This window comes from Neomonachus schauinslandi, chromosome 11, assembly GCF_002201575.2.
Source record: "Neomonachus schauinslandi chromosome 11, ASM220157v2, whole genome shotgun sequence".
Classification (NCBI taxonomy): domain Eukaryota; kingdom Metazoa; phylum Chordata; class Mammalia; order Carnivora; family Phocidae; genus Neomonachus; species Neomonachus schauinslandi.
Genome location: NC_058413.1, coordinates 108610763 through 108635821, shown reverse-complemented (window position 1 = coordinate 108635821; position 25059 = coordinate 108610763).

Sequence of the window (25059 nt, the reverse complement as noted above, 5' to 3'; positions counted from 1 at the left end):
TTTCCTTTCCTTTCCTTTCCTTTCCTTTCCTTTCCTTTCCTTTCCTTCCTTTTTCTTTCAACTCCTTGTGAATCTGCCAATACTTACTGTATCTACTTTATCTTCTCATTTTTCTTTTGAATCTAGTCCAGTGATTCTTCCTTCTCCATCATGAAACTATCTTTTTTTTGGTAATCCCTAATGACCCATGTAGTATCTAATCCAATCACCAATATTCCATCCTTGTCTTACTAAAGTCATCCAAAGCATTTGCCACAGTTGATCAGTTGTTGACTCATTTTCTTCATTTAGCTTTGATTGTTTTTCCCTCCTCATTGGCCACTCTTTGTCTTCTCCATTCTTTTTATCTTGCCAGCCTCTAAATATTGTTTAAAGGTTTTATTTATTTATTTGAGAGAGAGAGCGAGCATGAGCAGGGAGAGAGGGAGAAGCAGGATGCGGAACTCCATCCCATGACCCTGTAGTCATGACCTGAGCTGAAGGCAGACACTTAACTGACTGAGCCCCCCCTTCAGGTGCCCCCCCAGCCCCTAAATACCATAATAGTCCAACGCCAGTCCTTGGACATCCTGTCTTCTCTGTCTGCTCTCACTTCCTGAGAGATCTTCTCCAGCCTCAAAGATTTCCCTTTCATAGCTATGCTGAAGACTGTCATCTACTCTTAATTCTAGTCCTGTACTCTTTTTCTTCTCACACCTCTTATTTTAGTAACATCCATCTCATTCTCAAAACACTTTTAGTCATTCTTGACTTCCATTTTTCATTCACAGTCCAAACTCAAACCATCAAGGAAAAAATATTTGAATGTAGTCAGCATCTTAGCATTTCTAACCACTCCCTGCCACCTCTGACTGAGCCACCTTCATCTCTAAACCTAGAAGTTCCAATAGCCTTCTGAAATTATCCCCTTGCTTCTATCCTTGCCCCACTACAGAACATACTCCACACAGAAGTGGGAGAGATCTTTGAAGCTCTAACTTAGCTCATGCTGCTCCTCAATTCAGAATCTTCCAGTGGCTTCGTGTATCACTCAGAATGAATTAGAGATCCTCACCAGACCCGTATTATCCTAAGAGGTGTGGGTCCTATTAGTGTTCTTGTCTTTTTATTCTGCCATTTTCCTCCCCATCGCCCATTTTATTCTAACTACAATGGGTTCCTTACTGTCTCATGTTCGTATCAATCCCACTTCTACAGCAAAGTCATTGCATGGCTTTTATCTCCTACCTCTGGTTTTTCCTACCCTTACCCTACCCTATTCATGATATCTTGTGGCTCCTTCGTTCCCTCCCTCCCTCCCTCCCTCCCTCCCTTCCTTCCTTCCTTCCTTCCTTCCTTCTTCCTTCCTTCCTTCCTTCCTTCCTTCCTTCCTTCCGGATTTTGCTCCACTGCCATCGTATCATATGACCTTTCCCTGATCAATCTGTCCAAAGCATACCACCCTCATGCCTCAACTCTGGTGTTCTTTGTCCTCTTTCTTGTAAGAGACCCTCCCCTGCCACATAAAGAAGGCACCCCATGAGCTCACTGGCTTTCTATCTTTTTCTTTAGCAGCCAGCACCTAGCACAGTAGATAGAAAAATGTTTCTTAAATGAATAATACTGGGCCGTAAAATCAATACGTCACCTATATCTAATGTAGTGTTAAAAAATTCTTTCCTTATGAATTGTTTTCAACTAAACAATTACTGTGAGGAGCTGGGAACTCAGAACTGTACTCATGTAATAAAGTAGGAAGATTTTGAACTTGAATGTCCCACTCGACCTATGGAACATGTTTAGGCTACATGCTCTCAGGAATAAAGATTCTTTTCATATTGCATTTAAAAGCTAGTTATCTGCTTTAATATTACGCTGTGAGCTTTTATCAAACCAGGACTGCATCTGCGTTCCTGCTGTAGAAGCAGGTGTCTCCATGATCAGCCCCTGGAATAAATATGCTCTTTGGGCTTTTTGTTTGTTTGCTTTTAGCAACCCTGAAGCAAATTCAAAAAACTTGAAGTTCTAGATTCTAAAGTGAGACAAGTTAGGCAGTAGGAAGAAAGCGAATCTTAAAGGGCATTATTCATCACACACTGAAGCCCCACGGTGCAGACCACACCGTGTCCCAGTTCACCAGCTGTTAGAGGGTCACTTGTTAAATACACATTGTTGCACACCTAGTTGTTTAGTTATTGTGCTAAAGACTGACAGAGACTTGAAGTGATTATAATTCGGTAAGAATTCCTGGGAAGTTAGAAGGAAGTGCTTCTAACTTCTAATTCTTCAGTAAGAATTCCTGGGAAGTTAGAAGGAAGTGCTTCTAACTATAATTCGGTAAGAATTCCTGGGAAGTGCTACATGTTGAGGTGATTCTAAGGCAATTAAGACACAAAACATATTTCTTGACCATATAAAACTTGTTCTTAAATGTTTACACATGAGTGAGAGACAGATACATATGTATATACACCCAGTGTAGACTGTGGCGAGAACAGTAATAGGTAAAAGACTGAGGGGTTCGCAGGAGGGCGAGGCCAGCTCTGAGCGCGTGATGAGAGCAGGCTTCATGAGGAAGTATCTTTTCTATCTATTTTTGAAAAGAACATGTTGTAATTTCGTAGGTTAAGATAGAGATACTGAAATTGAGTAGGAACAAAGGGAAAGAAATTTCTAGGTATGCCTTTTAAGAACATTAAAGATTAGAGAATTTGTGGCAAAGACCATTCTTTAAGGGTGCAGGAAGCCATTATCAATAATGCCCAGTTTATTTAATTTTTTATTAAAAATGTATATGCCTGAATGTATTTGTAATAGAGTGCTCATACCCACATGATCATGTACCATTCTCATGATACATTCTCATTCCTTGTCAGGAAATACAGTAGAGATTTATATTAATTTTATGTTAGTATTGTTAGCATTAATTGCCAATTATTCAGTAATTAACATTAGGAATTAATTACTAATATTACCTTGATAGTCAGTGAAACATAATGCAGTTCACCTAAGGATATTGGGTTGCTGTTAGAGAAGAAAGTATACTGAACTTATCTGTCTGTCTATCCATCCATCTATGTATGTGTGTATGTATGTATGTATTTATTTATTTATAAGTATGCTCCATGCCCAGCATGGAGCCCAGGGTGGGGCTTGAACTCAGGACCCTGAGATCAAGACTTGAGCAGAGATCAAGAGTCAGATGCTTAACTGACTGAACTGCTCAGGCGCCCCCACCCAGCTTAATTTTTAATATTATAGGGTAACTAAAGTTTTTTTTAATTATTGTTATTTTGACATGTAGAAAGTTGGATTTTTGTTCTCAGGGTTATCAAATGTATATGAACTCCTTAGCTTTACAAGGGAAAACATATGTCTTTTATACCCTATTACTTCATATATTTATTCAGTAATACCTTACTAGGTGCCAGTGTAGGACAAAATCTCCTTTAGAATAACTGTAATGCTTGAAAATTGATCCCCCAAAATGCTTCTTGAATAAATGAAGAAATTAATTGATAAGCATGACCATTGAGAAGTTAAGAAAGACATATCAAATAACAATTTCATGACATATTTTACCCACTGTACTGGAGAAAAAAGTCATTTCCAAATCTGGCAAAAGCGTATAGAAATGAGCCTTATCACAAATAATCTATGGGAATGTAAAGTCCTGCAGGAATTTTGGAAAGGAATTTGTAAGTATTCAAACTTAAGATGTATATAACCTTTGACACATTTTATGAAATCTTGAGGTAATAGATTTTTGGCATAAAATATTATGGGATATTATGTAGTTATAATAAAGAATGTATTTAATTCTGAATTAAGAATTTACATTTTAAAAATGCTGTTTTTTCCACAAAATAATTCAAAATACTAAAAACTAAAATACTTAAATACTAAAATACTTAAAACTAAAATTCTGGCACTAATCAAAATCTCCTTTCAAAACTCATGGTGCATTTTACCTCCCCACTCATTTTCTGCTCAATCTAGTGCTTTTCCTTGCCGACTGAGTTCTTGATTCATTGCCATATCTTTGTAATGGACCAGTTTGCTTTTAAGATTTATCAAGGAACCCTCATGACTTACCCAAGCTGAGTACTGATAGGTAATAGGCTTTCACTTAGCAAAGCTAATTGACAGGAGTCCTAATGATGATGACAGTCTTTGTTAGAACAAATGACAAGACAATAAGCTATTCTTACTGTTTAATTACTTCTTACTTAACCTTAAAGGTAAATACCTTAGGATTCAAGAGAGTGGAACACCAAGCCATCTGTTGCCATTTCCTCTCTTGTTACTTTACTGTAACTAATGTTTGTGAATTTTGGATGCTGCCAAGATAATAGGGAGCCAAAGAGAGCTTCGAGGTCTATCAGTGTTTTGCCTTATAGGTGGATCTCTCTTGGAAAGAATAGAAACACTTATATGCTTTATTCTTCAATGAAGTTTTGAATTTCTGTGCTTTTTGACCCTGGTCATTTCCTCTTCAAAAATCTTTTTCCTTTTAAAATACTATGCATACCAATGATAGTAACATTATTGAATTATATGTCTTTTTGTAATATACGATAATATTTTAGAATCCCGTAGCTAATGTTGGAAATATTTGTGGTACAGGATAAAACAATGAAGTTTTCCGTTGTAAATCCAAAAAATATAACTAAGTTAAATTTATTGAACAGTTAAGTGACTTATCTAAAGTATGAAAATAGACCAAGCTGCCTTTTGGAAAGTTCTCCAGGGCTGTAAACCATCCTCCTAGTCGCACTAGGGTTCGTGACATCTTCAAGCTTTTCCCCACTGTGGTATTTTCCCTGTTAAATTTCTTTATTGCCCCATGTTGGTGCACAGTTAGTGCTGCCCATGAGGAAAGAAGCGTGACAGGCGAGGAGATAGTGATGGGAACTTTTATTCATTTGGATAGCACCTAGTGGTATTTGTGAAAATTAGAACATGAATTACATTTCTGACTTACCTAGCTGACCGTTCATCTTAGTGGAGAAAGAGGAGCAATAGAAAATTTGGAGAAGAGAAGCCCTCAAATGGAGAGAGGGAAAAAAAAAAAAAGCAAATGAATTTAATCTGATATTTATGATATGAAAGGCTAGATTAATAGACTAAAATGAACAATTTTATAGGAATAAATGCAATTACTTTACATTTAGTGTACAAAAAAAAATCTTACCCAATGCTTGATTTAAATAGTACTTCATGTATTTTTATTTTTTAAGTTGAAGTTTTTTGTGCATTGGTGGAAAATGACTGAAAAGCATAATTTAATCTAGGGCTGGACTGAGGTGTGGAGAAGCTGCCCCGGGATGGTGGGCATGGAAACATCTGGAAGGTCTGTTACCTTCATGGAGTGGAAGGTGTTTCCCCTCTGTCCCTAGATTATCACAGTAATGACAGAGGAAGATCCTGTCATTTCTGTCGTGAGTGGAGAACCTGAGACTCAGAAGCTCTGTAGATGTTCGAGGTCACCCTAGCGGGATGCTGCCAGTGCCACCCCCTTGGCCTTAGGGTCTGTCACTGTCTCTGTGATCTTGCTTTGCCAGCGGCAGACACCTGCCTGTATGTTTTACAGACTTGGTACTCCCACCACGGATGTCAGTTAGAAGTGCCCAGGGGGCCACGTTGCTGTTTTAGAGTCTTCTTCTGTCATGCACAGATATAGGGCCAGCATGCAGACTCATGCCTGTCTCTGAAACCAGTGGCTTTTTCACAATACCATGTTGTTTTCCTCTGTATTCCTTTCTGTAATAAAATTGTATGATTCTGTGTCTGACATCGTATTTATGATTTTAAGCTTCTCTGACCAATAAAGTAAGAGGTGCACTGTGGTGTTTTGTTCTCACACTTCTGAGAATAATCTGATGAATATGATTATTAACATCACCAATGTGCTTAACTAGCATACTCTATGAGCTGGTTTTAAAACAAAGAACTTCGGAAAGCTTGGCAGAGCTATTTTTTGTTTTATTCGGTCTACCATATTTAATATTCAAAGGAAATTATTTACTCATAAATTGCCTTTATTACCCATCACTGCCGGGATATCATTTAGACACCATTAACATGTTCGTGCAATTATTTTCATTTTTGTCTCAAAGGCATTTATGATTTCATATGCTTGAAAACCCAGGAATTTTCTTTCATTTTTGTCTATATATATTATCTAATATGACTAAGCTTTCTAGACTGGATATCAAGTGGATCTCTTAAGCTCTTTTTTTTTTTTTTAAATAAATGCAGTGAAATTTGTCTTGATTGAAGAAAACAGAAAACTGTGGAGCCTAACCCCATGTGTGGGCATGATTTATTGTATTCTAGGTTATGTCAAGTAAAGCACAGCCAGAACTAAATGACATTTGTCAGTGGAGTACTTAACAAGACATTTTCTATTGGAAAATTCTGAGACCATAGAAACAAGACTATGAGCACTTCCTAGTTTAGCAATTTTCCACAAAGTGGAGAAAAAGGTGCTGCTGTCATTTTCATGATAGTTTGTCTTAGGATCCTGTTGCCTTAGAGAGTTTTATAAACCCTCCATGGGAGCAGATCCCATGTCTCTTCTATAAGTCCTTGAAAACTGGCCAACGGTCAAGGAGGGAACTCAACACCTTACAATAGTGACCCATTCATTTAGGGACATTTTTATTTCCTGGAATTTCTTTCTTATGACCATGTTACTGAATTATCTATCACTAATTGTATCCTGTTTTTACCCCGGGAATCGTGCAGGGGGACAAAAAAGCATAATCCTTAAAACTGGTGTCTTTCCATTATGAAGGATGGCTTTTATTTGTAAGTCTTCTGCCCGCCCTCCTGGTTAAATAGTGCCACCACGACAGGCAAGGCAAGGATGCCACGAGCACTTGGCACTGATGAGGATTATGTCTTGCCGTTCCTTCTCATCCAGGACTGCAGGGAAGGGTTAGAGTTAGGAGCAAGGAAACATGAAAACGGACTATGAAACAGAACAAACATGAATGGTTTACCTGTTTCAAGGAATAAAAAGAGAATATTGATTGGGTTATGCCACGTAGGAAAATATAGATAATAATACACACTGATGTTCTGTGGCCTGGTGTTCTTTAACATGGGAGTCCTTTTTAATTTATGCTATAAATCACACCGTAACGATGTCCCCTGCTTCAGTTGCATTTTCCAGGGGAATACGTTAGAGTGACCCTGTGGAGCCGCTTTCTCAGAAGAACACAAATCAGACTTGCTCTCTCAGTCTGTGTTTTTAATAGGCATCACATGCCATTAGACCATGACAAAAACGAGGTACCTATGAAATGGAATGTTCGAGTCAAGTGACTAGACGTTTACTTGCACACATGGTTTGAGGTCCCTCCATAGAAAAGTAGGTCATTGGGACTCACTACTTCAACTTTACCCCAAAATACACTGGTTTTACTCCCTCTTGCTTCTCAGTTGTAGGTGAGGTCCGGCCTTTTCTCACCTAATATCTTTAAGGAAATGGAAAGAAACAAATGGGAAGGGGATGTGACAGGGTCGGTGTTTACTAGTTTGTGATCATACATTCTCACTGGCATCTCCTGGCGTAGAAGTCCTTCCCACGTACAGAACTCGGTTAGGATCCCCTATCTTTGTATCTTCCCAGATGAATAAACTGAGCAGTTGGTAGAATCGGTGTTGATTCCATGTTCATCTCATTAGAGTGATCTGTTTTCACCCTTTCCACATCCTTACTTTCTCTTCTCCACCTCCAATAATCAGGGTTTTGTCCTCACAATTACATGCATGTCCTCACATTACAAATTACATTCTTTTTTGAATGCCATGCATGGCTTCCAAATTGATAAAACTTGGTTGTATTTGGCACTCTTCTTGCCGATTGTTGGATCCTTCTCTGTAATGAGGTCAGTGCTCAAATGTCACCTTCTCAGAGAGGCCTTCACCTAAAAGAGATCCCACCCCCATCGTGCTCTCTTATTACATAATGTTTCATATATTTGAGATTATACTATTTCCTTCCTTCCATTCAGTACTTGTTTGTTTATATATGTGTGGTATACACATATGTATATATGTATTTGTGTATGCACATAATTTCATCTCTCTTTTTCTGTTAGCAAGTAAATTTTAGAGAGGGGGGAAGGATCTGTTTACCTCTTCATGGCTGTGTATCCATTGCTTGTAACGTGATGTGAACATAGTAGGTCCTTAGTAAATATATGATGAATAAACATGGATAGAACATGGATGTCAAGAACACATTCCTGCCATGGAATTTCATGTCAGGTAATGCTTTCTGGATTTGTTTTATATAAAAGTGCAGGTTTAATAGAAGAGTTCTTAATTGACATGATTAGAAATTCATATTCAATGAGGAATTGTAATAATGTTAATATATAATATTGTATTAATATATAAACAATCAGAGGGCTTGGTTGAGTGATTCTATAGATTTTCCTTGAATATGACTGTATTTTGATATCACCTTTCTGGAATAAGTCATCAATGATCTTCAGTTTAAATTAATATGGAACAAACACTTTAAAAAACACTTGAAAATCAGTAATTATGCAGAGGCATCTGGATTTGTGTTCTTTTTCTACACCCAATTCAGGACCATTATTTGTGACTCAGTTTCAGTCTTTCCCCAGGATTCAACTTAATTCTCATAGACACAACAGCTCTTGGTATTGCATATCACCTTTTACATCCATTTAAATTAAACTGTATACTTAAACTGACAAGTACAACAGGACTTGCAAGCAAACATCACATTCTCGGTGAATTCAGATTCAGCCGTAGAACCAGAAGTGGGGCTGTCCCCTGGCCGTTAGTACTGAATGGGCCATAGGCAGCAGAATCTGTATTTTGGGGGGAACAGAGAAGCTTTGTGAGGAGAGATTTAGTTCATTTGAGATCTGGTAAGAAAGCACTTGATGTATTACTTTAAAAAATAAAATTTTATTAATTTATATTTACTTAGATAGAAAGAATATACTAGGTTGGACATTTTAATATCAGTCTTTTAACAAATTAGATTTAGGAAATTATATGACATGTAAATGGACAATATTTCCAGGTAGGAATGCTTTTGTAAACTATTTTAACCAGTTGTCCACTGGATGTTTCTTATGACTTCATTGTTCATTATTTTTTCAGCAAATACTTATTGAATATCTACCATTCTCGTCAGTAGGAATACAAAGAAGAACAAAACACAGATATCTCTGATTCCTTGGAAAGATGTGCTGACTCTGTTCCTTGCCTGTCCATACCTGCTGTCCACCCCTTCCCACTGGGCTGTCCCTTCCAGGAGCTGACCCCTGTAGACTGCATCCGCTAGCACTTGCACTCTCTGGCTGCTAGTTGGCCTTTCTGAAGGGCTACCTTAGGCTGACTGTCTCTTAACACACAGCCTTTCCTGATGGCCTGTTCCACATGACTTTCTTTTCCTTAGTCCTTATAACCTTCCCTTCCCTCAGCCTTTGAAACCTGGAGGCAGGAGATGGTCCTTTGCTACTAGTCCTGGGGATCCTTAACCATCCCATGTGATTCCTCTACCCCTGCTCTGAACCTTCTAGTAAGTCCTTTATAAATAAATGCTTCATAAATTAACCTAATTTAAGTGTTGCCATCTGTTTTCCATTGGGACTCTTTGGATTAAGATTCTTGGAAAAATATTGAAGTGTCTTTTGAGACATTAGGAAAGGCTGAAACATTTGGGTAAATTTTAGTACTCATTTATCCTAAGATAGTTTGGATTGTGCTTTGAAGGCTTGACAACCAAATGAACTGTTAACTTGGTTAACTTAATTACCAAGAATGTCTGGAATAATTCCTTGTGTTAAAATCAAACTTGCAGAAATTTAAAGGGCTTATTGGAGCATTTGTAGAGTGTGTGGAACCTAAAAAGAATATTTAATGGTTTTGCTAAGGACAAAGAACTATAGGACAGACTCACACATGAGTATAGATCCATAGTATTAAGTAAAATATTAGCAAATTGTATTTAGTATGTATAGTGCTTTAAATATTAACAAATCATGACTAATCATGTTTTATCAGATGAATGCAAAGATGGTTCACCATTAAGAGATCTATTAATATGATTTATTGCATTGAATTAAAAAGAAAATCCATCTGAACACACATATGCTCAAAAAACAATTAAAAAATCAAACCTCAAGCTATTCTTAAGCTGTAAATAGCCTACCTCTTGTAAATAGATATATATAGATATATATATATCTATCTGCCACTAGTTTTATATTTGTTGGCTACATACTGGAAGCATGCTCAGTAATGTCATGAACAAAACAGCTGTGTCCAGGCAGCACTGGGTTGTCTAACTCTATAATGAAGCTGGAGTTATTGTAATAGATCAAGAAAAATCAACAAGAATTATAAATATTTGAAAAAGAAAGGTAAGCTTAGTCCCAGATGTTATAATCTTAAAAACCTACAAAACTTAGAGAATAATTTTTTAGAATTAATTTAGAAATGGATTAATTTTGAAATAGTATCAACATAAAAAATCAGTAGTTTTTTTTTCATTCCATTACTAGGAATAATTAGTTGAAATCTATATGACAAAATTACCATTTATAATAACAACCAAAAATATCACATACCGAAGGATAAACACAAAAGAAAATGTGCAGAAATAATAGAAGAAATTTAAAAATTTACTAAAGGTTATAGATACAGATTAATCAGTGAAAATCTCCAATATTATGATCCGTTTCTCCTAAATTATTCTGTATATTGAATGCAATCCCAGTCACACTAAATCTCTAGACCGTGTGGAGGAGGAAATGGGGGACAATAGCAAAGTAAAACAAACAAAGAGCAACAAAGATGGTCCTCTACTGAAGCATATTACAGAATTGAAGTAATGGAAACAGCATGGCAATAACAAAAGGGACTAAACGATGAGAGCAGATGAAAGCCTCTTGAATCCTATCCAATGCATGGAGTTCCTGACATGTTTTCAGAGAAATGCAATTTCGAACCAATGGAAAAAGATTGGATTTTGAGGGGCAAATGCTGATCTCGTTGAATGAAACAAATTTGTGATTCATACAATATTAAAAAATGCATACCAACATAAAACTAACTACAAAAAAAATAACTAGAAGGATATACACACAATATTTGGCTATGAGAGGCCTTTTGCAGGTTAAAAAACAGAGCATAAAGAGATATATTTTCAAAATCATGGTTGTAAGTATAAGTTTAAACAGTTCTGTTGGAAGAAAGATACCCTGAAGTAAAACAACCAACCAACCAACCAAGTTCTATCTTATAGAAAAGATGGTGAGTTAAGATCACCCTTTAGAGAGGGTTTCTCCTTAAATCAATAAGGGAAAAATAAACCGCCCAGTAGCAACAACAACAATAAAAAACCAAAAAACAAAATAGGCAATGGCTGTAACTATTCACAGAAAATGACAAGTTTCTCAAACTGACTTACAGGGACAGATACATGAATTGTAATAGGATTAAGATTTTATTTAATCATCCCATTTTTAGAAGTTAGAAAATACCTGGTAACTTTGAGTTGAGACAAAAGCAAAAGTAAATTGTAACGTTCAAATATTGATCACATCTAATGTTTAGAAAGGAATAAAAAATTTTTTATTAAAATAAAAAATGTGAGTTTTCTTTCTCCCTCTCTATGAAAGAAATTACATATTTGCCCCCCCCCAATGTTTAATCACAGCAGTTCTTCTAATAGGGAAAGTTGGAAATGACCTAAGTACCCATCAATAGGAAATGTTTAAATAGTTATTTTTTTGAGTTTGATAATATAATCAGAAGCCAATGGGAAAAAAAAATGGGAAGGTGAATATATTTACCCATTTATCTATGACAGATTTCATAAATAGCTAATGTTATCTATTGTGGAGGTTGCAAAATCCCCTTAATTCATGTGCATGTGCATAAGGTTGTAGATAAATCAACGAACATGCTGAAAACATGCAGAATAATTTGGATTTTTTTCTATATATTTCTTTGTCTGTGGAGAGCCTTTTCTTCTCATGCTTTTTAAAAACATATCAAAAGTTTATGACAATATTTTTATAAATGAAGGAAAAGAACTAACTTCTTTAGTAATTCTGGTTACCTAGTGTCTGGGGTAAGTAGAGTTATCATAATCCTACTGACCACTTAGTGAACATATATAATGTACCAATTGCTGTATTTCTTCAAACTCTAAGAGATAAGAAAATTTTCTAAAGTTACAGAGCTGGTGTGTGTGAGAGATACTAAGATAGCCACTATTAATAGCTTATTTTTCTTCAAAAAATATTTAAAATTTATCTTTAGAGCAATTTTAGAATATGATACCATGATAGACAATTGAAAAAATATTGGAGAGAAACAAGCTCCTTTCCTTCCCATGAAAATTCTAAATTTTGTCAACCTGATTATTCAGAATAATCCTCTATGACAAGGGGAAAAATTATCTTAGCGGACATGGCATGACGTAAACTGTACTAGTCTAGATGATTCTTCATTCTCGGCTGCTTGAGTTCAGGGGTGGTCTTATATATACATAAAACATCTCAGGTTCCACCATAGTATGCTGCCTAAAACTGTATGTGTTCAGGAAGCACAGTTTAAAGACGGTGTTTGAGGTATAAGGGGTTCACTGGGGATGTGGCTTGTGAAAGATGCAGGGCGGTGGGGAGGGGGAGCAGGAGTAGGTAGGGAAAAACACCGGACCATGATGTGGGGTCAGGAGGCTGGGGAGGAGGAGGGGCGGGGAGGAGGAGGGTGGGTAGGGGGAGGGCTGGGGAGGGAAAGCCTCAGACTTTGGAGCAGAGTGGATAAAGTCTCAGTCAGCCCAATGCGGAGCTTTGGCCTGAGATTGCCTGTAGATGAGTCAACTTTTAGGAGAAATGGCCAAAGCCTGGTACCAACACCAGATGCAGACAGGCATTTTCTGTATGGCCTTGGGGGGAAGGCTAGAGTAGATCTTGAAGGTGCTGCATCTGGAGACTCTCAGTCATGGCTCCCCTTGTGGCAGGTTCACATTTCTGATGAGCGCACCTGTCCGGCCACCACACCCAATGACAGCACTTTGTGAGAACCGTAGAATGTCCCTTAGTTACTGTTGTCTTGTGACTCTTCAGTCCTCATTGTGTCCAGACTGTGCTGTGACTGGGACGTGGCTGTATTTTATTTATAGTGCTTATCTAAGATAACTGTGAAAAATAAACAAATTGGTATGTTAACAATTAATGAGAGAGATTCATCTGAGGGAGCCCCCTCTGTCTTTAGACCGCGAGAGTAGGGAGCGGTGTCTTGGAGAAGCCAAATCACATTCATGTGTCTAAGGGTGTCACTTACTGTTAACCTGCTCAAAGCGTCTGGGTCAATGAGCCATGAAGCATTTGAGCAGGTGGAGAGAATTTAATTGTTTTCTTATAAAAAGAATACATTTTGGAGAAAGGTGTGTTAGATCTCTGTAGTGCTAGTCCAGGGCTAATGGGCACATCCCTTCATATGTGTGAGAATGCTTTTTAACCATCAAATTATAAGACTGATTCCTTTAGAGATGGTTAATATTTTAGTGCCACCAAATATCTTTTTTAAAGAATAAATCACTTCAGTGATTATCTAAAGCTGGAAACTGTAATTCACTTATTTTTAGCCAAAAATCATTCCAGAGTCACAGTATGTGATCTAAATATAAAAACTGCATTATAAATTTTTATTTAATTTTGCTGGTAGATTTCAGAATTACTTTGTATTTGTTCTTTAAATATCTGTTTGTAGGTACTATTGCTACTATGGTCTGAATCTCCAAATTCCTATGTTAAAATCCGAATCCCCAGCGTGGTGATACTAGGTGTCGAGGGGTGAAGCGGTCCTGAAGGGCAGAGCCCTTGTGGATGGGATTAGTGTCCTTATAAAAGAGGCCCCAGAGAGCGCCCCTACCCGTTCTGCTATGGGGGCACAACAGAAGGACAATAGAAAGCAGCCCCTCACCAGACCCTCAACCTACCGGCCCCTCCATCTTGAATTTCCTAGGTGCCACAATGCGGGAAATACATTTCTGTCTTTCTTAAGCCACTCAGTCTATGGTATTTTGTTACAGCAACCCAAAGGGACTCAGACAATTGTTTGAGTGTCTTTAAAAATGATTTATCCCTGTCTCTACCTCAATGTTGAGGACATGGCTTCATCCAGAGAATGATCAAAAAATATTTATTAAATGAGTAGTTACCTACTTCAAATATGTAATGTGCTCATAACAACTTTTAAATGCCACAGATATCTAAGGGATATTAGAGGTGAATTTGCTTCAAAGGTTTCTTTGCCAGAATCCAATAACTATGTTATTAATTTCATGAAGAAAAGATAAAAAATGTTTAGATATATTATGTCTTTCTTCTATTAGTCATTGGGAATAGAACATTTGCCCTTCACATCCTTGTGTTTTGAAAACTGGGTATCTTTTGGTGGAAAGTGCTAAACTCAGTCAGCACTTAGCTGTGGTCTTCAAGGTAAAATTCTCTGTAAGGATTTGTAAGGAGTCCTGCATATGACATTTCTTTCACCTTTTCTATAAATGTTGCTGTTAGTGTCACTAGTTAATATTGTGCACAGAGGTATTAGCACCTTTCTGAAAATGAATTCTCACATAGGATTCAGCATTTAAATAACTGAATGGAATGAAATGATGTGGTAAGAGGTATGTCAGTGTTTTCCTTGTTTTAATTGCTTACCAGTAGGTTACTGTGTTTACTTGTACCTTATTGTCTTATTCTTTCCATCCTCTGTGTTGATAATATAAGAATCCCACACAGTTTACCAAATGTTTAATTGGAATTTATCAGCTAATATTGCATATCCATTTTGATAAATTTTGACACAATGAAATATAGTTACTAGGACAATGTTAAATGTCCATTATATAATATATAAAAATATGAATAAAGTATATGTTGGAAATACAAAATATAATCAATAAAATATATATATTCCTTCCTTTTTAACCATAGAACCTTCACCCACCAACAGAAAAAGAAGGTTATAGAAACTACTAGGTAATTTCCTTGGATTCTTCTCATATTTCCCTCATACTGCATTCCCTCTGCAGTCTTTATGTGGCTATAAACCTTGGCCTAGCACTGGGAATCTAGCTCTCATTCTGTTTTTGGCCCTGTGGTGTTTATACTTCGCCTTCCTGGAGTTTGGCTCATGGCCACAGAGTTGGACTTGTCTTATGGTTTGCTTTTAGTTCCAGCCCTTGGAAGCCAGTTCAAGTGCTGGTCTGTTGACAGACTTGCCTATCAGGTCATTTTCCCTCCATCTCTCAGAGGAACATATATAGACAAATTAAGTCTGTTATTATTATCACCATTTTGTAAAGAGAGAAGTCTTCATGAGAAAGAGACTAAGGTAGTTCTCTTTTACATTGGTTATATTGAATTGGCATAAAGATCTATCTCTGGACTCAATATCCTTAGCCCTTTCCAGTAAAATACGCTTTTTCAAGATGTGTCAGTTTCATATTATTCTTGGACTCTGGGGTTCTGTCTTCTAACTTCACTGTGATTTTACTCCTTGTCTTTTTGTTGTTGGATATTGTGTCCCTGGTTACTCTGACAAGCTACTCTGGTTATCTGCAGGAAGGTAAATATTTTGTATTTAAGAATGTCAGTGACTGATCCAAATACTTGAAATATGTCAAAAGATGATTAAGCCCTCTGTTTAATACTAGATAGAACTACGTTCTGTAGAGATGTTCTGCCAAAGATTTCTTCTGGCCCCTTTCCTGGCAGCCTTTAGAGAAAGGTCAGCTGGCTCATGAGCCATGGACTGGGACAGTAGATGCTGAGTTCTGCCCTGTGTGGTCTAGGTGTCTTACCTTAAGCAAGTCACAGCACTTTTCTGTGTCTTGGTGTCCTCATCTGTCAAAGTGGTAGATGATGAGAGGGTTTTACTGCTCTTGATCCTGGGGTCTAGGCTTGGGAGAGTCAGATTTGTTCCGGAATATGGTAGTTTACTTGTACCTCTGTGTGCCCTGAAGCCCAGAATCTTAACTTCACTGTTAAATGCATCCCTTCTCTATTTCTGCTGCCTGGTACCATGTGTTAAGATCTTCCAGTCCACATGGAAACAATGAAATCAAAGCAAATCTTATGTCCCAGAATATGTCCTGTGAACCCAAAGAACCACAGGGTTCCAGGCGAGAGGAGCAAGGAATGTGGCTCAAAATTTAGTATGACCACGTACCTTCCTCTGTCGAGTAGACCCATAGTTACCGTTTGCCTTGGCCACTGCCACCAAAGCTATAATGGATCAACTGTACCCATCTTTGCTGTACTCCACCAAGAAGAATGGGAAAGTTCATTTAGGACCTGTGGCTGTGGATGGGCAGTTGGGCTGTTAATATTTCTCTTTTTTCTCTGTGTTTGTTTTTATTCCTTGCCCTCCTCCTAGCATTCCCAGTGCAGGTGTTCAGTGTTGTTGATAGGTGCTTTTCCGATTGCAGTTCTCCTATCATGCTCCAAGGGAGTCTGCACCACAATTCCTTCTTTTCCTTTTTCCTCACCTACTTCCCCGCTGAGCTGTCTGTTAGAGGGGAAGCCACACATTAAACTCATTGCATTCTAAGTAAAGGGCTCAGACTTTCTTACAATAACTTAATTTTTGATGTATCTGTTTTCAGAAAGGAATTGACATGTCACAATGAGAAATGAGAAACTTTCTGACTTTGTAATATTCCAGATATTCAAAATAGAAAACCATATTTTTTTAACAGAACAGCTTTTCCAGAGCCTCATAAATCATACCATGGGCGTACCTACCACATTTGCTTACTTATACCCAGTATAGTAATGACATTTAAAAAATAATCTCTCAAATTTACCATTTTTTTCTTTTCTGCTAAAGGCCAGTTGCTAATCCTCTTGTATACCTTCATATTTAATCCATTTCTTTTACTTTTGTCTCCACAGTGGAAACTTTGTCTTTAAACCCAGGAATTTTAATGATATTCTGCTGTTTTGGAATGACTGTGTTTTTAAGGTTTTAGTATTCTGGGAAACTTGAAAACTATGTTAAATCAAAATTTGAAATGTCTACTAAGCACTTCTTTATGAAATTCCATTTGAAAAAAAATCTTAATACTCAGCTATTAGGGTAATCTCCCACTCAGGCCAAGAGAACACAACCTTTAAAAGCTTTCAGCACCATGTCTCTCCATTATTACTGACAAAATTAATGATGATGATACCTTGACTAGCTAGAATTGTGTGGAGTTGTTTTTAAAAACTGCTCGAGTTATCTTATCCTGTCGTCTTCCTTTTTTTTCTATTTACCCTGGCAGAAGAAATTGCTGTTCCTACCAAAGGAATCATTTTAGTCGGGAATGAAAATTTGATTAGAGATGGGTCATTGTGGCTGTGACAAAAGGGTGCCACTGAACTTTGTATAAAAAGCACTTGTGAGAACTCTCTGCTCTTTGTTGGCAACAGGATCACGCTCTTCACCATCAGACCCACCACTGACCTGAGAAACCAGGGCGAACAGTGAACAGTCTCAAGATGAACCACGTGTGGTGGTTTTAATAGTACCCTACCACTTTTCAACAGGACTCATCACCATCCTTCCATATTCTAGTCAGTTCATGTAATCCACCATTCCATTTTGTAAAATTTATTTTTAATTTTCCCTCTTCATCTGTTATCATTGTATTTTCCCTTTTCCTTATGCCAAGCTATCTATTAACCCAGAAGTATGATCAAGTTTAAGGGGTATGTTTATTTTGATCTTAGGTGTCTGGTTTATAGTATTCTTGAGGCCATAGGTATCTTTTTTTAAAACAATATTTAAAAAAAATTTTTTTTTTAAAGATTTTATTTATTTGAGACAGAGAGAATGAGAGAGAGAGAGCACATGAGAGGGGGGAGGGTCAGAGGGAGAAGCAGGCTTCCCGCCGAGCAGGGAGCCCGATGCGGGACTCGATCCCAGGACTCCAGGATCATGACCTGAGCCGAAGGCAGTCGCTTAACCAACTGAGCCACCCAGGCGCCCCTATTTAAAAAAATTTTTTTAAAGATTTTATTTGTTTGTGAGAGAGAGAGAGGGCATGAGCAGGCAGAAGGAGAGGGAGAAGCAGGCTCCCCACTGAGCAGGGAGCCCGATACGGGGCTCGATCCCAGGACCCTGGGATCATGACCTGAGCCGAAGGCAGACGCTTAACCCACTTGAGCCATCCAGGCGCTCCCTTTAGGTATCTTTTACAGTTTTTCTGAGATCCCTATGAAACAGATACTCTTATTGTTCCAGTTCCATAATAAAAATTGAGAATCAGAATGTTAAATAAGGTGTTCAAGCTCACAGCAAGATTAAAGAGTTTCTGATTCTGACTTCTGTGATCTTAGCAATTAGAGTGTTTTGTGTGTGTGGTGGTGTGACAGGTACTAGCAAGGGGGAGAGGGTGTCTTAATCTTCTTTATCTAGGTAGAGATCATAGGATCTTTGAGGTTGGAAGCTAGGCTTCAGCCCTCAGCATTTATAAAGCTGCTTTTATCTTTTTAAAAAAGACCATTCACTTTCTGTCCTGTGAAGGATGTCTTATCTCTAAGTGACTGAGGACAGGGATTTGGGAAGAGGATGGTCTGTTTGCAGAGCTGTTTTTCAGTTGAGGCTAAATGGTAGCTCCAAGAGAGCGGGCTCAAGATCCCCATGTCCTGTGCGGAGTCCCACGCTCCTGGCACATGGCAGACACGTGGGGGTATTACCTGAGTGAGGGGGGCAGGTCAGAGGAGATGATGGTGGAAAGAAAGCCTGGCCCATGCCTGTTCACGACGTCATGATTCGGGTCACAAAATGTTCAGAATTAGGGGTACATTACTAAATTCTGAATATTTTTCTGAGCTTTCCTTGGATGGTACTGAACACACATACACACCTTATAAAACATAATCACTAAAAGGGAATACTAATCACTTGAATTGTTAGAAGCATCACAATAATGGAAGGAATGGTCATGTGGACAGTGATTAGCTGCTGTATGAATTCCTATGTTATACCCTAAGGCAAAGATAGTATGGCTCAGCCTTTGGAAGTATTAAAAAACTAATTAAGAAGGATTATATCTTTAATATTTAGGTTTTACCAAATATAAAAGCAATCTAGGAAAATATAAAAGATTAATGTTAAATTTGTTTTTATTTCTCCTCCTGCAGCTCCCTACCACCTCTGCCATTCACCAATATTTGGCCCATTTGCTCTTCTAAAACCTTGCTTGATGCTCTCCCTTGACCATAATTTTTTTCCTAAGCAGTGAGCCATTTGAGAATTACAGCTAGCAAATAATAATCCCCAGAACTCATGGGAATAAAGTCCCCAGTGTTTCTTTACTTGTCAAGCCATTAGTAGTGCCAAATTTTTTTTAGACTTGTGTGCAGATAATAATTTATTTTCCAAATTAATTGGACAAATTCCAGTTCTGGCTGAAAAAAAAAGATACTCTTTTTTTTTTTTTAATTTATTTATTTGAGAGAGTGAGAATGAGAGAGAGAGAGAGAGCATGAGAGGGGGAGGGTCAGAGGGAGAAGCAGGCTCCCCGCCGAGCAGGGAGCCCGATGTGGGACTCGATCCCGGGACTCCGGGATCATGACCTGAGCCGAAGGCAGTCGCTTAACCGACTGAGCCACCCAGGCGCCCGATACTCATTTTTTAACACAGTTTTTTTTTTTTTTTTTTTTTTTTTAAAGATTTTATTTATTTATTTGACAGAGAGACAGCGAGAGCAGGAACACAAGCAGGGGGAGTGGGAGAGGGAGAAGCAGGCTTCCCTCCAAGCAGGGAGCCCGATGTGGGACTCGATCCCAGGACCCTGGGACCATGACCTGAGCCGAAGGCAGACGCTTAACGACTGAGCCACCCAGGCGCCCTTAACACAGTTTTTTTAAGAGCACTTTTAGATTCACAGCAAAATTGAGGGGTAGGTACAGAGATTTATATAATACATCGCAAATGCATAGACTTCCCCATTATCAACATCCCCCATTAGAGCCATAAGTGTATTACAGCTGAATCTACATTCATGTGTCATAACCACCCCAAGTCCGTGGTTTACTCTAAGGTTCATTCTTGGGTTGTACATTCTGTGGGTTCGGACAAGTGTGTAAATGATACCTATGCATCATTATGGTATCATATGGAGTAGTTTTATTGCCCTAAGAATCCTCTTTGCTCCTCCTGTTTGTCCCCCCCATTCTGCCCCTGGCAACCACTGAGCTTCTTACTGTCTCCATGGCTTTGCCTCTTGCAGAAGGTCATGTCGTTGGAAGCACGCAGCGTGTAGCTTTTCCAGATCGGCTCCTTTCCTAATATGCATTTAAGCTTCCTCTGGGTCTTTATGGCTTTGTAGTTCCTATCCTTTTAGTGCAGAATAATATTCCATCATCTGGATGTATCACTCACCTACTGAAGGACGTCTCACCAGGGTTTGGCAATCGTGAATAAAGCTGTTCTAAACATCTGTGTGCAGGTTTTTGTGTGAACATCAGTTTTCAGTGCCTTTGGGTGATTGTGAACCAGATGGTAAGGACATCTTTAGTTTTGTAAGAAACTGCTAACCTCTCTTCCAGACTCTCTGTACCATGTTGGGTTCCCACCACTGACGGATGAGCGTTCCTGTTGCTCCGTGTCCTCCCCGGGGTTTGTGCTGTCAGTGTTTGGGTTTTGGTTGTTCTAATAGGAGTGTGGTGGCATCTCATGTTATTTAAATCTTCATTTCCTTGATGACAGATGATGTGGAACATCTTTTCATATGCTTATTTGTCATCTGTGTATCTTCTTTGGCCAGGTGTCTGTTAAGGTCTTTGGCTTACTTTTTAACTGGCTTATTTGTTTTCTTATTGTTGAACTTCAAGAGTTCTTTGTATATTTTGAATGAATCCTTCTTCCGAAGTGTGTTTTGCAATTTTTTTCTCCCAGTATCTGGCTTGTCTTCTCATTCTCTTGACGTTGACTTCCTCAGAGCAGAAGTTTCTAATTTTAATGAAGTCCATCTTATCAGTTATTTATTTCATGGATCATACCTTTGGTGTGTCGTATCTAATAAAAGTCATTGCTGTACTTTGGTAATCTAGGTTTTCTCTCCATTTTTATTTAAAGACAAGTAAATATTAAGTGAAATTATATCCTTTATAAAATCTTCGAAATCACATTTGAGTCCTTTTTCTTAGAGCACAAGATAAAAAGAGGACAACATATATTTAATAATTCATACCACAATGCAGTAGTATCAGGAATATATGCAACACAAGTGTAAATTTAATAGTCAAGCTATGAAGCTGAGTGGTCTGTTTCATTTTCTAAATTTTAGAATACAAAACAAAAGGAATTAATATTACTTATTTTATCATATTAACATTTTGGTAAGATGCACAGTGGAGATATTCTTCATGTACTGATGGTTATAACAATGCTGAAAATAAAGAGTACTGAAGTTCCCCTTTATGCTTTTTAAACATATGTTCACTTCATATAGCTTCCACAGCAGCACTGTGATGGAGATATTGTTATGTCCACTTTAAAGATGACAGTAGAGTTGGATTTCACAGAGGTTAACTGACACTCCCAAGGAGACAGGACTACAGAATGGTGATTAGTGGTTATTGAAGGCAGTGGTGTGACTGTCAGCAGAAGACGTGTTTGGGTTTAAATGGCCACAGGGGCTTCAGTTTTCTCAGAGAAAACAGTACAATGTGGATAGTTGCTGGCATTGCCTTTTGGCGGCTTGAGAATAACAGGGCTGACTTCTCTGTGACTCTCTGTTCCTTTTCCTCCTGGTGACAAAGTGGCAGTGTAGCTCCAGCCCTTATGCTTGTCTTCCTGGCAGCATAAAGAAGAAGGAGTAGAGGAAAGAATGCTTCCAGTATCAGGGAAGTAAAGTCTTTTTCTGAACTTTCCAGCACACTTCTGTGGAGACCTAGCCGACCATGATTGGGCCACATTGCAATCTCTAGCCTCAGATGATCCTGGGAAGGTTAGTGTTTAACTTTTCAGGGTCCACGATAAAGGACAGCAATGAAAAGGTGATTGTCAATGGGGACATGAGGGCCAAACTGTACCTGCCACGGTGGTAAATGCAGGTCCTGAATTCTGGTGTAAGAGATCCAGCTGTCTTTCTTTTAACACTTAATGCCTTCCAGAAATACACGTATTGTCCTCGAATGCTAAAATTAAAATAATAAAGCAAAATGTAATTGTTATTATCCAAAAGAATTCTTGTTTCCCCCTTTTACAAGTACTTACCTCCTGTACATTAAATATAAACATGATTTAATTATTGCATTTGAATGTCTTAAGATCCCAAGCATAATTTTTTTTTTAATGAGGTATAATTAACATATAATATCCTATTAGTTTCAGGTATAGATCACAGTGATTTGATATTTCTCTACATTATGAAATGATCCCTTGCTAAGTCTGGTTACCACTATCACCATGTAAAAGGTATTAGTATATTAGTGACTCTATTCCCGGTACTGTATTTTTCATCCCCATGACTTACTTTATAACTGTAAGCTGGTATCTCATAATCCCCATCACCTAGTTCAGCCATCCTCCCCACCTCCCCCTTCTGGTAACCGGCAGTCTGTTTCCTGTATCTATGAGTCTGTTTCTGTTTTATGTATCTGGTTTCTTTTTCAGATTCCACATATATGTGACATCACATGCCGTCTGCCTTTCTCTGTCTCAGTGCACTTAGCATAATACCCTCTTGGTCTGGCCATGTTGTTGCAGATGGCAAGATCTCATTCCTTTTGATGGCTGAGCAACGATGAATTATCATCAGAGAGTTATTTTTAGGGAGAGGTGTGTGGTACTTTGTGTTGCTGAATCTGCTAATGGCTCACAGTCCCGTCTCCTCTTCTTACTGGTCCCATAACCAGATGCCTTTGTTCAGCTTCCCTGGCCATTAGCTGTGGCCATATGAACACACTCCAGCTGGTGGAAGTTGCCCAGAAGTGATGTGTGCCATGTTTCAGGTTGAACCCTATAAACCCTATAAACGTTTCATGCATGTCCATCGTGTTGCTCACCCCCCTACCCCACTGGTGTGGTGGACTCGGGGGTTCTCAGAAGTAGTGGAGCTGAAAGATGGAAAGAGCCATCTGCAGAGAAGAAACACTGACATTGGTCTCTCAAGTGAGCAGAGCATTAACATTTTTTGTGTTAGGCTGAAATTTGGGGGTTTTCCAATGAGAGCATTTATAGCACCACAGAAACGGATATGTTTGGATAAGTACAGAAGGTAAGAAGAGCTTGTTTGCACTTTGCAATTTGGCCATGACCCGGCCTTCTGTAGAATCACGAGAGTAGCCTTCCAATCAAGGTTGGTGGTGTCCACTCAAGTGGGAACATACCTTTGAACATCCCTGCTCAGCTCAGTCTGCGCAGAGCTTTCAAGTCTGTCCCACTGAAGCTTTCTTTAAAAATTAGCTCATGCTGGGGCGCCTGGGTCGATTAAGCATCTGCCTTGGGCTCACGTCATGATCTCAGGGTCCTGGGATCGAGCCCCACGTCAGACTCCCTGCTCAGCGGGGAGCCTGCTTCTCCCTCTGCCTCTGCCCCTCCACCTGATCGTGCTCTCTCTCTCTGTCAAATAAATAAATAAAATCTTTATTAAAAAATAAAAATAAAATAAAGGTTAGCTCATGTTCACAACTATTTAAGTAAATTACTATACAGTGATAGGTCAGTTGGATTTTCCAGGCCAAGGAGCTAGACAAGTAAAATCTGTGACTAGATAAAAGTATATGCTTTTTTAATCACTTTTATCATAGAGATTATTTTATCTATCACTTTTATCATATAGATGTTTACAAGTATCTGTTTGAAAAAAATATTTTGTAAAGTGTATGTTTCATGACCTTTCATATCCCAGGTATTAGGGCCCTGCATTTCCTATAGGGATTACATAATGTCTAGACCTTTATGAACCACTAGATATCAAATTAAATGCCATCATGATAAAAATATTCTTGTCAATGTCCTTCTGAAGAAGGCTGCCTTGAATCTCTTCACGGGGCATGTAAAGCTCGGGTTGATACTATACTTCCTTACTTTGGAAGAATACCTGCCCCTCCACAATGGACCTCTAGCTCCTGCAGGACGAGAAGCTTGTGTGTCGATGAGGTGCTCTTTGAATTCAGGCTCTTTGTAGACATATTATTTTCAAGGGGTTTCTTGCATGTGTTTAATGTTCTTTAAAGGGCCCGCATGTGTGTGCAAGTGCACAATTTTATGAAGAACTGTCTGTATAGTTCTTTATAAAAGAAAGTACAGATAGATCAAAATCATGAAGGCAAGGCAAATGGAAAGTGGAAAACAGATTTCTGGGTTAAACTTAATTTTCCAGCGTTATATTGGGCATGCCTCTCTTGCCCCCGCTCTTGTTTTCCTCTCTTAAGTAAGCCCATATCCACGATGACTGGTCTTTGTAGGGGGAGGAGAAGCTTCTGCAGGAGCTGTTGGAGGGGAGTCAAATGAAGTGGCTGAAGTGACTCATCCAGCCCAGCTGCTTCTCTTGATTGATACCCAAGCATTGCACCAGGATAGAAAGAGGAGCAAAGTCCTCCTGCCAGTTTGTCTTCATTCTCCTCTAGGGTGTGTTTGTGTGTGTCTCTCTGTGTGCGTGTGTGTGCGCGTGCACACACGTATGTGTATCTGTGTGTATGTATGTGTGCACATGTGTGAATGCATCTGTGTGTATGTGTGTATGTATGTGTGTATATGTGTGCATCTGTGTTTGTATGTGTGCACGCGTGTGCATGTATGTGTGCACGTGCGTGCATGTGTTTGTGTGTATGTGTGCATGTGTTTGTATGTGTGCACATGTGCGCATCTGTGTGTGCACATGTGTGTTTGTGTGTGCATCTGTGTGTATGTATGCACGTGTGTGGATGTGTGCATGTGTGCATCTGTGTGTGCACGTGTGTATGTATGTGTGCACGTGTGTGTATGTATGTGTGCACTGTGTGCATCTGTGTGTGTATGTGGACGTTTGTGTATGTATGTGTATGTGTGTGCATCTGTGTTTGT